Genomic DNA, 14,386 nt, shown 5'->3' with positions numbered 1-14,386 from the left:
GGGGTCTCTTCCTTCCGGGATTCTTCTGACGCCGACCCCCCGGACCCTCCTGTCTCCTTGCGCCGGGCTTTAGGACCTGGCTCCCTCTCCGGGCTGCCTACTGCGTCACTTTCCTGTGCATTTGAACTTGGCGCGCGCACCCAACCTTCCACTTTCCGTCTGACCGTTTCTTCGCTCCCCGATGGAGGTGTGGCCACTCCTGACTCATGCCCTCCCTCCTGTTGTGAGCTGCCAGCGCTTGATCCCTGGCGCCCTTCCTCTTCCCTCCTCTCTGGCAGTGACGCTGGTCCCGATTTCCAACTGCTCCCCTCTGAGTCCCCTCTGGCTCGATCTTCCTGGGGTGTCCCCCTAGGCTCCCCCCTTGCCCTGGCCACTGGTGCTCCTTTCTGTGAATCTTCTGATTCACTGGAAAGACTCGGAGATCTCGGGTCGTCGTCATCACTCATCTTTTCTTCTGCCTCCTCCCCCTCGCTCTCTGTTTCCTCCCTTGCCCTTGCCTCTGCTCCTGAACCCCTGACATCCATCCCCCCTCGAAGCCCCCTCTTCCCCCCTCCCCTCCTTCCGGTGCGGGAGCTGGGTGCTGCTGTGTCAGGGGGACGAATGTCGGATACAGTTCGCTTCCCGTGGCGGGCCTCCATCTGAAGTCTTCCGGTTCTTCCTCCCTGCTCTCGTCGACGACGGTCACCTCCGCTTCCATCTCTGCGCCGCCGTGCTCGAAACCTGGGTCGTCCCCGAAAACGTCCATGTCCGTCTCTGCCTCGCTTCCTTCCGGAGACGTTGCTCGTCCTGGACCCTCCAGCCACTTTCTGCGGAACTGCTCCTCTGGTCGATCATCCCACCAATATGAGGGTTCTGAAGCAGATCCCGAGGGTGACCCCTCCGGGGAACGGGCGTCTCGTGTCGGTTCCTCGTCCGAGTCGAACCCCCGGAACGTGCTGGCTGAAAGCGTGGGCGTGAAAAGCCAGTCGTAGAAAAAGTCTGCTGGCATTGGCCTATGTGGGAAGAGGGCATGAAACTCTTCTTTGAGCAGAGGTTAGTCTAAAGCGTAGCCCGGCACCCAGCTGTTGGCACTGGCCGGGGTGCCCTCCTTGGCGAGAAGGTATTCTACCCCCTCTTCCCCCCATCTGGAGTCCAAAATCTCCGTGACTTCGTTGATGCGCTCCTCCTGTGCCACTCCCGCTTGCCTGGTTCTCTCTCTGAGCAGACTCGGTGCCGTTCCGGGTTCCTGAAACCTGTGAGGTGGCTTGTAGGGAGTGAGCACCGATCTGTGGAACACTGGATGCATCCTGGAACCCTCCGGAAGCGCCAGCCTGAAAGCCACCGGGTTGACCTGCTCTTCGACTTGGTAGGGCCCCAGTTGCTTATGCCCTAGTTTCTTCTTCGCCAACGACCTGGCCGGCACTGCGTGGGCTGCTAACCAGACCCAGTCTCCCACATGGATCTCTTCGCCAACCCTTCTGTGTTTGTCCACTTGTACCTTGTATGCGTGTGTGGCCAGCTCAAGGTGCCGCCGCAGCTGATCGTGGACCTCCTGCAACTCCGACGCGAACGCATCTGCTGTCTGCGGCTCCCCCTCCCCCATTCTTTCCAGTCCCGGGAAGGTTCTGGGGTGCCTCCCGTTGTTGGCGAAGAACGGCGTGACCCCTGTGGACACGTGCTTCGTGTTGTTGTAGGCGAACTCGGCGAGAGGCAGGTAATCCACCCACGTCGCAGGCTGTTGATTCGCATAACATGTCAGGTACTGCTGCATGATGGCATTGACCCGCTCCGCTTGCCCGTTGGTCTGCGGGTGTCTAGCCGACGCCAGGTTGATCTTGACGTTCAGGAAGCCCATCAGCTTCTGCCAGAAATTCGAGATGAACTGTCGCCCTCGGTCAGACAGAATAGACCACGGCAGACCGTGAACCTTGAACACGTGGTCTATGAACAGTTTGGCGGTTTGTTCCGCCGTGGCCACCTTAGCAAACGGAATGAAATGTGCCATCTTGGAGAACAAGTCCACCACCACCAGCACGGCCGCCTTGCCCCTCGAGCTGGGCAGATCCGTGAGAAAGTCCAGGGCCACTCTCTCCCATGGTTCGACCGGAGTTTGCAGCGGTTCCAACAGTCCGGCCGGCGGTCTGTGCACTGGTTTGGCCCTCTGGCAGGTGTCACACCTCGCGACGTAGTCCGCGACTTCCCCTCTCATTCCGGGCCACCAGAAGTCTCTGGCGACTAATTCCACCGTCTTCTCCTTGCCAAAGTGCCCGGCAGTGGGCGCGTCGTGCAGCTGCTGCAGTACCTTGGCGCGAAGTTCGTCTCCCGGCACGTAGATGGCCCCTTTACGGATGAGCAATCCATCTCGCAGGTGGAACTCGTCGGTCGCTGCCGTGCCCCTGTGCACCTCTGCCATCTTTGCTTGCGCGAAGGAGTCATCCTGCAACGCTCGTCGCACCGCCTCCAGGTCAACTGTTGCCGCAGCGCACGCCCACACTGTTGGTGCGAAGATGTGCATGGCGGCCGCTGGCATTGCCTCCTCCAGATACTGCGGCTTACGGGAGAGAGCATCCGCCATGATGTTGGTGTCCCCCGGGACATACTCTATTCGGAAGTCGAAGTTCGCAAAGAACTCAGCCCAACGTATCTGCCTCTGGTTCAGGAACTGTGCCGTGCGCCAGTGCTCCAGATTCTTGTGGTCCGTGCAGACCTGCACCGTGTGCTTGGCGCCGATCAGGAAGTGCCTCCACGCTTTGAACGCTGCATGAATGGCCAGCAACTCCCTGTCCCAGATGGTGTAGTTCTGTTCGGACTTGCTGAGTGTCAGAGCTGCTTCAAGATCCTAGCTCACAGAGGATCACGCTAGCCAGCGGTCATTAAGTAAACGTCTTTATTGAGTTACAGTTTCCATTCCCAAGCTGCTGCGTGCATCTCTACGTCTAGTGGCTAGATCGGCGAAGCTCCGTCTGAGTCTCCGCCCCTTGTGCACCAACTTAATATCCTAGCCCTGCTCCACCTTTTCCGCCTGACTGCTCTCCTCTGGGTCCCTCTGCCCCCCGGGGTCTCTTCCTTCCGGGATTCTTCTGACGCCGACCCCCCGGAACTCCCTGTCTCCTTGCGCCGGGCTTTAGGACCTGGCTCCCTTTCCTGGCTGCCTACTGCGTCACTTTCCTGTGCATTTGAACTTGGCGCGCGCGCCCAACCTTCCACTTTCCGTCTGACCGTTTCTTCGCTCCCCGATGGAGGTGTGGCCACTCCTGACTCGTGCCCTCCCCCCTGTTGCGAGCTGCCAGCGCTTGATCTCTGGCGCTCCTCCTCTTCCCTGCTCTCTGGCTGTGACGCTGGTCCCGATTTCCAACTGCTCTCCTCTGAGTCCCCTCTGGCTCTATCTTCCTGGGGTGTCCCCCTAGGCTCCCCCCTTGCCCTGACCACTGGTGCTCCTTTCTGTGAATCTTCTGATTCACTGGAAAGACTCGGAGATCTCGGGTCGTCGTCATCACTCATCATTTCTTCTGCCTCCTCCCCCTCGCTCTCTGTTTCCTCCCTTGCCCTTGCCTCTGCTCCTGAACCCCTGACATCCATCCCCCCGAAGCCCCCCGTTCCCCCCTCCCCTCCTTCCGGTGCGGGAACTGGGTGCTGCTGTGTCAGAGGGACGAACGTCGGATACAGTTCGCTTCCCGTGGCGGGCCTCCATCTGAAGTCTCCCGGTTCTGCCTCCCTGCTCTCGTCGACGACGGTCACCTCCGCTTCCATCTCTGTGCCGCCGTGCTCGAAACCAGGGTCGTCCCCGAAAACGTCCATGTCCGTCTCTCCCTCACTTCCTCCTGGCGGCGTTGCTCGTCCTGGACCTTCCTGCCACTTCCTGCGCCACTGCTCCTCTGGTCTATCGTCCCACCAATACGAGGGTTCTGAGGCAGATCCCGAGGGTGACCCCTCCGGGGAACGGGCGTCTCGTATTGGGTCCTCGTCCGAGTCGAACCCCGGGAACGTGCTGGCAGAAAGCGTGGGCGTGAAAAGCCAGTCGTCGAAAAAGTCTGCTGGCATTGGTCTATGTGGGAAGAGGGCATGAAACTCGTCTTTGAGCAGAGGTTCGTCCAAGGCGTAGCCCGGCACCCAGCTGTTCGCACTGGCCGGGGTGCCCTCCGTGGCGAGAAGGTATTCTACCCCTTCTTCCCCCCATCTGGAGTCCAAAATCTCCGTGACTTCGTTGATGCGTTCCTCCAGTGCCACTCCCGCGTGCCCGGTTCCTTCTCTGAGCGGACTCGGTGCCGTTCCGGGTTCCTGAAACCTGTGCGGTGCCTTGTAGGGAGTGAGCACCGATCTGTGGAACACCGGATGCATTCTGGAACCCTCCGGAAGCGCCAGCCTGAAAGCCACCGGGTTGACCTGCTCTTCGACTTGGTAGGGCCCCAGTTGCTTATGCCCCAGCTTCTTCTTGGCCAACGACCTGGCCGGCACTGCGTGGGCTGCTACCCAGACCCAGTCTCCCACATGGATCTCTTCGCCAACCCTTCTGTGCTTGTCCGCTTGCACCTTGTATGCATGTTTGGCCAGCTCCAGGTGCCGCCGCAGCTGATCGTGGACCTCCTGCAACTCCGACGCGAACGCATCTGCTGTCTGCGGCTCCCCCTCCCCCATCCTTTCCAGTCCCGGGAAGGTTCTGGGGTGCCTCCCGTTGTTGGCGAAGAACGGCGTGACCCCTGTGGACACGTGCTTCGTGTTGTTGTAGGCGAACTCGGCGAGAGGCAGGTAATCCACCCACGTCGCAGGCTGTTGATTCGCATAACATCTCAGGTACTGCTGCATGATGGCATTGACCCGCTCCGCTTGCCCGTTGGTCTGCGGGTGTCTAGCCGACGCCAGGTTGATCTTGACGTTCAGGAAGCCCATCAGCTTCTGCCAGAAATTCGAGATGAACTGTCGCCCTCGGTCAGACAGAATAGACCACGGCAGACCGTGAACCTTGAACACGTGGTCTATGAACAGTTTGGCGGTTTGTTCCGCCGTGGCCACCTTAGCAAACGGAATGAAATGTGCCATCTTGGAGAACAAGTCCACCACCACCAGCACGGCCGCCTTGCCCCTCGAGCTGGGCAGATCCGTGAGAAAGTCCAGGGCCACTCTCTCCCATGGTTCGACCGGAGTTTGCAGCGGTTCCAACAGTCCGGCCGGCGGTCTGTGCACTGGTTTGGCCCTCTGGCAGGTGTCACACCTCGCGACGTAGTCCGCGACTTCCCCTCTCATTCCGGGCCATCAGAAGTCTCTGGCGACTAATTCCACCGTCTTCTCCTTGCCAAAGTGCCCGGCAGTGGGCGCGTCGTGCAGCTGCTGCAGTACCTTGGCGCGAAGTTCGTCTCCCGGCACGTAGATGGCCCCTTTACGGATGAGCAATCCATCTCGCAGGTGGAACTCGTCGGTCGCTGCCGTGCCCCTGTGCACCTCTGCCATCTTTGCTTGCGCGAAGGAGTCATCCTGCAACGCTCGTCGCACCGCCTCCAGGTCAACTGTTGCCGCAGCGCACGCCCACACTGTTGGTGCGAAGATGTGCATGGCGGCCGCTGGCATTGCCTCCTCCAGATACTGCGGCTTACGGGAGAGAGCATCCGCCATGATGTTGGTGTCCCCCGGGACATACTCTATTCGGAAGTCGAAGTTCGCAAAGAACTCAGCCCAACGTATCTGCCTCTGGTTCAGGAACTGTGCCGTGCGCCAGTGCTCCAGATTCTTGTGGTCCGTGCAGACCTGCACCGTGTGCTTGGCGCCGATCAGGAAGTGCCTCCACGCTTTGAACGCTGCATGAATGGCCAGCAACTCCCTGTCCCAGATGGTGTAGTTCTGTTCGGACTTGCTGAGTGTCAGAGCTGCTTCAAGATCCTAGCTCACAGAGGATCACGCTAGCCAGCGGTCATTAAGTAAACGTCTTTATTGAGTTACAGTTTCCATTCCCAAGCTGCTGCGTGCATCTCTACGTCTAGTGGCTAGATCGGCGAAGCTCCGTCTGAGTCTCCGCCCCTTGTGCACCAACTTAATATCCTAGCCCTGCTCCACCTTTTCCGCCTGACTGCTCTCCTCTGGGTCCCTCTGCCCCCCGGGGTCTCTTCCTTCCGGGATTCTTCTGACGCCGACCCCCCGGAACTCCCTGTCTCCTTGCGCCGGGCTTTAGGACCTGGCTCCCTTTCCTGGCTGCCTACTGCGTCACTTTCCTGTGCATTTGAACTTGGCGCGCGCGCCCAACCTTCCACTTTCCGTCTGACCGTTTCTTCGCTCCCCGATGGAGGTGTGGCCACTCCTGACTCGTGCCCTCCCCCCTGTTGCGAGCTGCCAGCGCTTGATCTCTGGCGCTCCTCCTCTTCCCTGCTCTCTGGCTGTGACGCTGGTCCCGATTTCCAACTGCTCTCCTCTGAGTCCCCTCTGGCTCTATCTTCCTGGGGTGTCCCCCTAGGCTCCCCCCTTGCCCTGACCACTGGTGCTCCTTTCTGTGAATCTTCTGATTCACTGGAAAGACTCGGAGATCTCGGGTCGTCGTCATCACTCATCATTTCTTCTGCCTCCTCCCCCTCGCTCTCTGTTTCCTCCCTTGCCCTTGCCTCTGCTCCTGAACCCCTGACATCCATCCCCCCCCGAAGCCCCCCGTTCCCCCCTCCCCTCCTTCCGGTGCGGGAACTGGGTGCTGCTGTGTCAGAGGGACGAACGTCGGATACAGTTCGCTTCCCGTGGCGGGCCTCCATCTGAAGTCTCCCGGTTCTGCCTCCCTGCTCTCGTCGACGACGGTCACCTCCGCTTCCATCTCTGTGCCGCCGTGCTCGAAACCAGGGTCGTCCCCGAAAACGTCCATGTCCGTCTCTCCCTCACTTCCTCCTGGCGGCGTTGCTCGTCCTGGACCTTCCTGCCACTTCCTGCGCCACTGCTCCTCTGGTCTATCGTCCCACCAATACGAGGGTTCTGAGGCAGATCCCGAGGGTGACCCCTCCGGGGAACGGGCGTCTCGTATTGGGTCCTCGTCCGAGTCGAACCCCGGGAACGTGCTGGCAGAAAGCGTGGGCGTGAAAAGCCAGTCGTCGAAAAAGTCTGCTGGCATTGGTCTATGTGGGAAGAGGGCATGAAACTCGTCTTTGAGCAGAGGTTCGTCCAAGGCGTAGCCCGGCACCCAGCTGTTCGCACTGGCCGGGGTGCCCTCCGTGGCGAGAAGGTATTCTACCCCTTCTTCCCCCCATCTGGAGTCCAAAATCTCCGTGACTTCGTTGATGCGTTCCTCCAGTGCCACTCCCGCGTGCCCGGTTCCTTCTCTGAGCGGACTCGGTGCCGTTCCGGGTTCCTGAAACCTGTGCGGTGCCTTGTAGGGAGTGAGCACCGATCTGTGGAACACCGGATGCATTCTGGAACCCTCCGGAAGCGCCAGCCTGAAAGCCACCGGGTTGACCTGCTCTTCGACTTGGTAGGGCCCCAGTTGCTTATGCCCCAGCTTCTTCTTGGCCAACGACCTGGCCGGCACTGCGTGGGCTGCTACCCAGACCCAGTCTCCCACATGGATCTCTTCGCCAACCCTTCTGTGTTTGTCCGCTTGCACCTTGTATGCATGTTTGGCCAGCTCCAGGTGCCGCCGCAGCTGATCGTGGACCTCCTGCAACTCCGACGCGAACGCATCTGCTGTCTGCGGCTCCCCCTCCCCCATCCTTTCCAGTCCCGGGAAGGTTCTGGGGTGCCTCCCGTTGTTGGCGAAGAATGGCGTGACCCCCGTGGACACGTGCTTCGTGTTGTAGGCAAACTCGGCGAGCGGCAGGTAATCCACCCACGTCGCAGGCTGTTGATTCGCATAACATCTCAGGTACTGCTGCATGATGGCATTGACCCGCTCCGCTTGCCCGTTGGTCTGCGGGTGTCTAGCCGACGCCAGGTTGATCTTGACGTTCAGGAAGCCCATCAGCTTCTGCCAGAAATTCGAGATGAACTGTCGCCCTCGGTCAGACAGAATAGACCACGGCAGACCGTGAACCTTGAACACGTGGTCTATGAACAGTTTGGCGGTTTGTTCCGCCGTGGCCACCTTAGCAAACGGAATGAAATGTGCCATCTTGGAGAACAAGTCCACCACCACCAGCACGGCCGCCTTGCCCCTCGAGCTGGGCAGATCCGTGAGAAAGTCCAGGGCCACTCTCTCCCATGGTTCGACCGGAGTTTGCAGCGGTTCCAACAGTCCGGCCGGCGGTCTGTGCACTGGTTTGGCCCTCTGGCAGGTGTCGCACCTCGCGACGTAGTCCGCGACTTCCCCTCTCATTCCGGGCCACCAGAAGTCTCTGGCGACTAATTCCACCGTCTTCTCCTTGCCAAAGTGCCCGGCAGTGGGCGCGTCGTGCAGCTGCTGCAGTACCTTGGCGCGAAGTTCGTCTCCCGGCACGTAGATGGCCCCTTTACGGATGAGCAATCCATCTCGCAGGTGGAACTCGTCGGTCGCTGCCGTGCCCCTGTGCACCTCTGCCATCTTTGCTTGCGCGAAGGAGTCATCCTGCAACGCTCGTCGCACCGCCTCCAGGTCAACTGTTGCCGCAGCGCACGCCCACACTGTTGGTGCGAAGATGTGCATGGCGGCCGCTGGCATTGCCTCCTCCAGATACTGCGGCTTACGGGAGAGAGCATCCGCCATGATGTTGGTGTCCCCCGGGACATACTCTATTCGGAAGTCGAAGTTCGCAAAGAACTCAGCCCAACGTATCTGCCTCTGGTTCAGGAACTGTGCCGTGCGCCAGTGCTCCAGATTCTTGTGGTCCGTGCAGACCTGCACCGTGTGCTTGGCGCCGATCAGGAAGTGCCTCCACGCTTTGAACGCTGCATGAATGGCCAGCAACTCCCTGTCCCAGATGGTGTAGTTCTGTTCGGACTTGCTGAGTGTCAGAGCTGCTTCAAGATCCTAGCTCACAGAGGATCACGCTAGCCAGCGGTCATTAAGTAAACGTCTTTATTGAGTTACAGTTTCCATTCCCAAGCTGCTGCGTGCATCTCTACGTCTAGTGGCTAGATCGGCGAAGCTCCGTCTGAGTCTCCGCCCCTTGTGCACCAACTTAATATCCTAGCCCTCCTCCACCTTTTCCGCCTGACTGCTCTCCTCTGGGTCCCTCTGCCCCCCGGGGTCTCTTCCTTCCGGGATTCTTCTGACGCCGACCCCCCGGAACTCCCTGTCTCCTTGCGCCGGGCTTTAGGACCTGGCTCCCTTTCCTGGCTGCCTACTGCGTCACTTTCCTGTGCATTTGAACTTGGCGCGCGCGCCCAACCTTCCACTTTCCGTCTGACCGTTTCTTCGCTCCCCGATGGAGGTGTGGCCACTCCTGACTCGTGCCCTCCCCCCTGTTGCGAGCTGCCAGCGCTTGATCTCTGGCGCTCCTCCTCTTCCCTGCTCTCTGGCTGTGACGCTGGTCCCGATTTCCAACTGCTCTCCTCTGAGTCCCCTCTGGCTCTATCTTCCTGGGGTGTCCCCCTAGGCTCCCCCCTTGCCCTGACCACTGGTGCTCCTTTCTGTGAATCTTCTGATTCACTGGAAAGACTCGGAGATCTCGGGTCGTCGTCATCACTCATCATTTCTTCTGCCTCCTCCCCCTCGCTCTCTGTTTCCTCCCTTGCCCTTGCCTCTGCTCCTGAACCCCTGACATCCATCCCCCCCTCGAAGCCCCCCGTTCCCCCCTCCCCTCCTTCCGGTGCGGGAACTGGGTGCTGCTGTGTCAGAGGGACGAACGTCGGATACAGTTCGCTTCCCGTGGCGGGCCTCCATCTGAAGTCTCCCGGTTCTGCCTCCCTGCTCTCGTCGACGACGGTCACCTCCGCTTCCATCTCTGTGCCGCCGTGCTCGAAACCAGGGTCGTCCCCGAAAACGTCCATGTCCGTCTCTCCCTCACTTCCTCCTGGCGGCGTTGCTCGTCCTGGACCTTCCTGCCACTTCCTGCGCCACTGCTCCTCTGGTCTATCGTCCCACCAATACGAGGGTTCTGAGGCAGATCCCGAGGGTGACCCCTCCGGGGAACGGGCGTCTCGTATTGGGTCCTCGTCCGAGTCGAACCCCGGGAACGTGCTGGCAGAAAGCGTGGGCGTGAAAAGCCAGTCGTCGAAAAAGTCTGCTGGCATTGGTCTATGTGGGAAGAGGGCATGAAACTCGTCTTTGAGCAGAGGTTCGTCCAAGGCGTAGCCCGGCACCCAGCTGTTCGCACTGGCCGGGGTGCCCTCCGTGGCGAGAAGGTATTCTACCCCTTCTTCCCCCCATCTGGAGTCCAAAATCTCCGTGACTTCGTTGATGAGTTCCTCCAGTGCCACTCCCGCGTGCCCGGTTCCTTCTCTGAGCGGACTCGGTGCCGTTCCGGGTTCCTGAAACCTGTGCGGTGCCTTGTAGGGAGTGAGCACCGATCTGTGGAACACCGGATGCATTCTGGAACCCTCCGGAAGCGCCAGCCTGAAAGCCACCGGGTTGACCTGCTCTTCGACTTGGTAGGGCCCCAGTTGCTTATGCCCCAGCTTCTTCTTGGCCAACGACCTGGCCGGCACTGCGTGGGCTGCTACCCAGACCCAGTCTCCCACATGGATCTCTTCGCCAACCCTTCTGTGTTTGTCCGCTTGCACCTTGTATGCATGTTTGGCCAGCTCCAGGTGCCGCCGCAGCTGATCGTGGACCTCCTGCAACTCCGACGCGAACGCATCTGCTGTCTGCGGCTCCCCCTCCCCCATCCTTTCCAGTCCCGGGAAGGTTCTGGGGTGCCTCCCGTTGTTGGCGAAGAACGGCGTGACCCCCGTGGACACGTGCTTCGTGTTGTTGTAGGCAAACTCGGCGAGCGGCAGGTAATCCACCCACGTCGCAGGCTGTTGATTCGCATAACATCTCAGGTACTGCTGCATGATGGCATTGACCCGCTCCGCCTGCCCGTTGGTCTGCGGGTGTCTCGCCGACGCCAGGTTGATCTTGACGTTCAGGAAGCCCATCAGCTTCTGCCAGAAATTCGAGATGAACTGTCGCCCCCGGTCGGACAGAATAGACCGTGGCAGACCGTGAAACTTGAACACGTGGTCTATGAACAGTTTGGCGGTTTGCTCCGCCGTGGCCACCTTGGCACACGGAATGAAATGTGCCATCTTGGAGAACAAGTCCACCACCACCAGCACGGCCGTCTTGCCCCTCGAGCTGGGCAGATCCGTGACAAAGTCCAGGGCCACTCTCTCCCATGGTTCGACCGGAGTTTGCAGCGGTTCCAACAGTCCGGCCGGCGGTTTGTGCACCGGTTTGGCCCTCTGGCAGGTGTCACACCTCGCCACGTAGTCCGCGACCTCCCCTCTCATTCCGGGCCACCAGAAATCCCTGGTGACTAATTCCACCGTCTTCTCCTTGCCAAAGTGCCCGGCAGTGGGCGCGTCGTGCAGCTGCTGCAGTACCTTGGCGCGAAGTTCGTCTCCCGGCACGTAGATGGCCCCTTTACGAATGAGCAATCCATCTCTCAGCTGGAACTTGTCGGTCGCTGCCGTGCCCCTGTGCACCTCTGCCATCTTTGCTTGCGCGAAGGAGTCATCCTGCAACGCTCGTCGCACCGCCTCCAGGTCCACTGTTGCCGCAGCGCACGCCCACACTGTTGGTGCGAAGATGTGCATGGCGGCCGCTGGCTTGGCGTCCTCCAGATATTGTGGCTTACGAGAGAGAGCGTCCGGCATGATGTTGGTGTCCCCCGGGACATACTCTATTCGGAAGTTGAAGTTCGCAAAGAACTCAGCCCAACGTATCTGCCTTTGGTTCAGGAACTGTGCCGTGCGGCAGTGCTCCAGATTCTTGTGGTCCGTGCAGACCTGCACTGCGTGCTTGGCGCCGATCAGGAAGTGCCTCCATGCTTTGAATGCTGCATGAATGGCCAGCAACTCCCTGTCCCAGATGGTGTAGTTCTGTTCGGACTTGCTGAGCTTCCTGGAGTAAAACGCTCCCGGCCGCCAAACCCCCTGCGGGTCTTTCTGCAGCAGGACTGCTCCCACGGCTCTGTCCGAGGCGTCTGTCTCCACCCTCATCGGCCTGCTGGGGTCGACATGCAGCAGCTGCTCTTCCGACGCGAAGAGACGCTTGAGTGCCTGAAAGGACTGCTCCGCCTGCTCTGTCCAGATGAACTTCTTTTTCTTGGAGCTAAGCGTGTCCGTGATGGCCGCTGTCTGCATAGCGAAGCCTTTGATAAACTTGCGATAGAAGTTCGCGAAGCCGACAAACCGTTGGACCTCCTTCCGGTTGCGTGGGCTCTTCCAGTCCAACACCGCTCGAACCTTGGCGCTGTCCATGGCGAGCCCCTTGTCAGACAACTTGTAGCCCAGAAAATCCACCTCCGTCACGTCGAATTGGCACTTCTCCAGCTTGGCGTAGAGCCTATGCTGCTGTAGCCTGCTTAGCACTTCTTTGACGTGTCTGTCATGCTCCTGCTGCGATTCCGAAAAGATCAGGATGTCATCTAAGAAACAGACGCACGTCTTGTAGAGGAGCCCCGCCAACACGTGATGCATGAATGCTTGAAAAACGTGGGAGCCATTTTGCAATCCAAAAGGCATAACTCTATATTCGTAGGTGCCCAGAGGCGTGAACATGGCTGTCTTCCACTCATCTCCTTCCCGCATGCGAATGAGGTTGTACGCCCCTCGCAGGTCTAACTTGGTGAACACGCTGCCCTTCCGTACCTTTGTGAGGAGGTCGTCGATTCGGGGCATGGGGAAGTCCGATGGCTTGGTCACACTGTTCAAGATGCGATAGTCCACCACAAGTCTTTTTTGGGGCGTGTCCCGCTTCTTAACAAAGAATACAGGACTGCCCCCCGCTGCCTTGGACTCCCGGATGAAACCGCGCTCCAAATTATGATCTATGAACTCTTTGAGTTCCTGCAGTTCGTCCTCAGACATGGAATACAGCTTCCCTTTAGGCAGCGCCGCCCCCGGCAGCAGGTCAATTTTGCAGTCATATGGTCTGTGGGGGGGTAGCCTGTCTGCCTCCTTCTCGCAGAAAACCTCCAAAAATTCTGCGTACTTGTGGGGAATCGCTTGCAGCGTGCCTAGCAGCAGCTGTGTCTCCTCTTCCTCTCCTTCCTGCAGGGGGACGATGCAGTGTTCAGCACAAAAGGAAGAGCCGAAGGTCAGCTGCCTCTGGTACCAAGCCAGCGTTGGGCTGTGCTTGTCCAGCCAACTCATGCCCAATACAATGGGCGTGTCCGATAGTTGAGTGACGTTGAAGCTGATGATTTCCTTGTGATTCCCAAGGCGCATCACCATTGGTGGCGTCTGCTTCACCACTTGCCCCCCTAGCAGCTCCCTGCCATCCACCGTGACCACCTGCAGGGGCAGCGTGGCCGGCAGCAACTGTATAGCGTGCCGGTCTACAAAGTCTTGCCCTATAAAGTCCGCATTGCTTCCCGAGTCAATGGTGAGCGGCACGTCCATGGTGATTCCATTGGGCAGCTGGAGCGATGCGGTGAGCCTCACTACTGGTTTGGGCGGGAGGGGGTCCATGGGCTGTGAAATCTCCGGGGACTTCTTCACTGACACGTCTGGCTGGGCCCCATTGCCTCTTCCTCCAGCCAGACATCGTCGTTTCCCTGCTGTGGTCCTCCTTGTTGCGTTGCTGCAGTTACCATTGCTGAGGCTGCAGTGTGCTTGTGGAGCCTCCGGGGACACTCTTTCGCCATATGCTGTGGATCATCGCAGATGTAACACTTCCTGTTCCCTCTAGGAGGCTTCGCTTTCACTGTTGCCGGTGCTAGGGCTCTGGCTGCTGACTGAGCCCTTGCACTTCCAACCTCCACAGGTTCCGCCCCTCCTCCTGGCGGAGGCGTGGATTGCGCACGCGCTGCTTCTCTGGGAAGGAAGGAGGAGCCCCTGGCTGGTTCGCGCCCTCCACGCCCTTCGTCCCTGCTCCACGGACGTTCTTCCAGCCGCACCCCCACCGCCAGCGCCCTCTGAACGATCTCCTGTGTGGTCCGGGGTCTCTCCCCCCTCTCAATTTCATCTTTAACCGAGCCGTGCAATCCCTCCCAAAACAGGTCTCTTACAGGAGCCGAATCTCTGTCCCATTCCAGGGCACTGACCAAAGCGAAAAAGCGGGCATGGTACTGCCTTATGCTGGCCCTCCCTTGCTTCAGTCCATGTATCTGCTGCCGAGCAAGATCCACGTCAATGCTTGATAAAAGCACCCATCCATCGCTTTAATAAAGGCATCCGCATTTTGGAGCGCTGGATCCTTATCCCTCCACAAATTGCGCAGCCATGCTTTAGCATCTCCATGCAAATGGGACATGATGAATCCCACTTTCTCTTGCTCATCTCTAAAGTCCTTGTTCAGCAGTTGCAGTGCACACATTACATCTGCTCTAAAGTTGGGGTACTGTTGCAGATTCCCATCGAAGTGAGAGACCAGACCGCCTGTTCG

The 14,386-nt window shown here is 59.4% G+C and overlaps 1 long non-coding RNA gene across 1 annotated transcript in view; it reads left to right on the top strand.

Moving 5' to 3' along the window:
- Positions 1-14,386, top strand: part of LOC308572517 — a 216,625-nt gene that overhangs the window by 152,214 nt on the left and 50,025 nt on the right. The gene's annotated exons all lie outside the window — the stretch shown is intronic.

This window comes from Podarcis bocagei (genome assembly GCF_964188305.1).
Source record: "Podarcis bocagei genome assembly, chromosome: 13".
NCBI classification, from domain to species: Eukaryota; Metazoa; Chordata; class Lepidosauria; order Squamata; family Lacertidae; genus Podarcis; species Podarcis bocagei.
The sequence above is the reverse complement of the archived record's forward strand: the minus strand, read 5'-3'. Positions and strand labels throughout refer to the sequence as shown.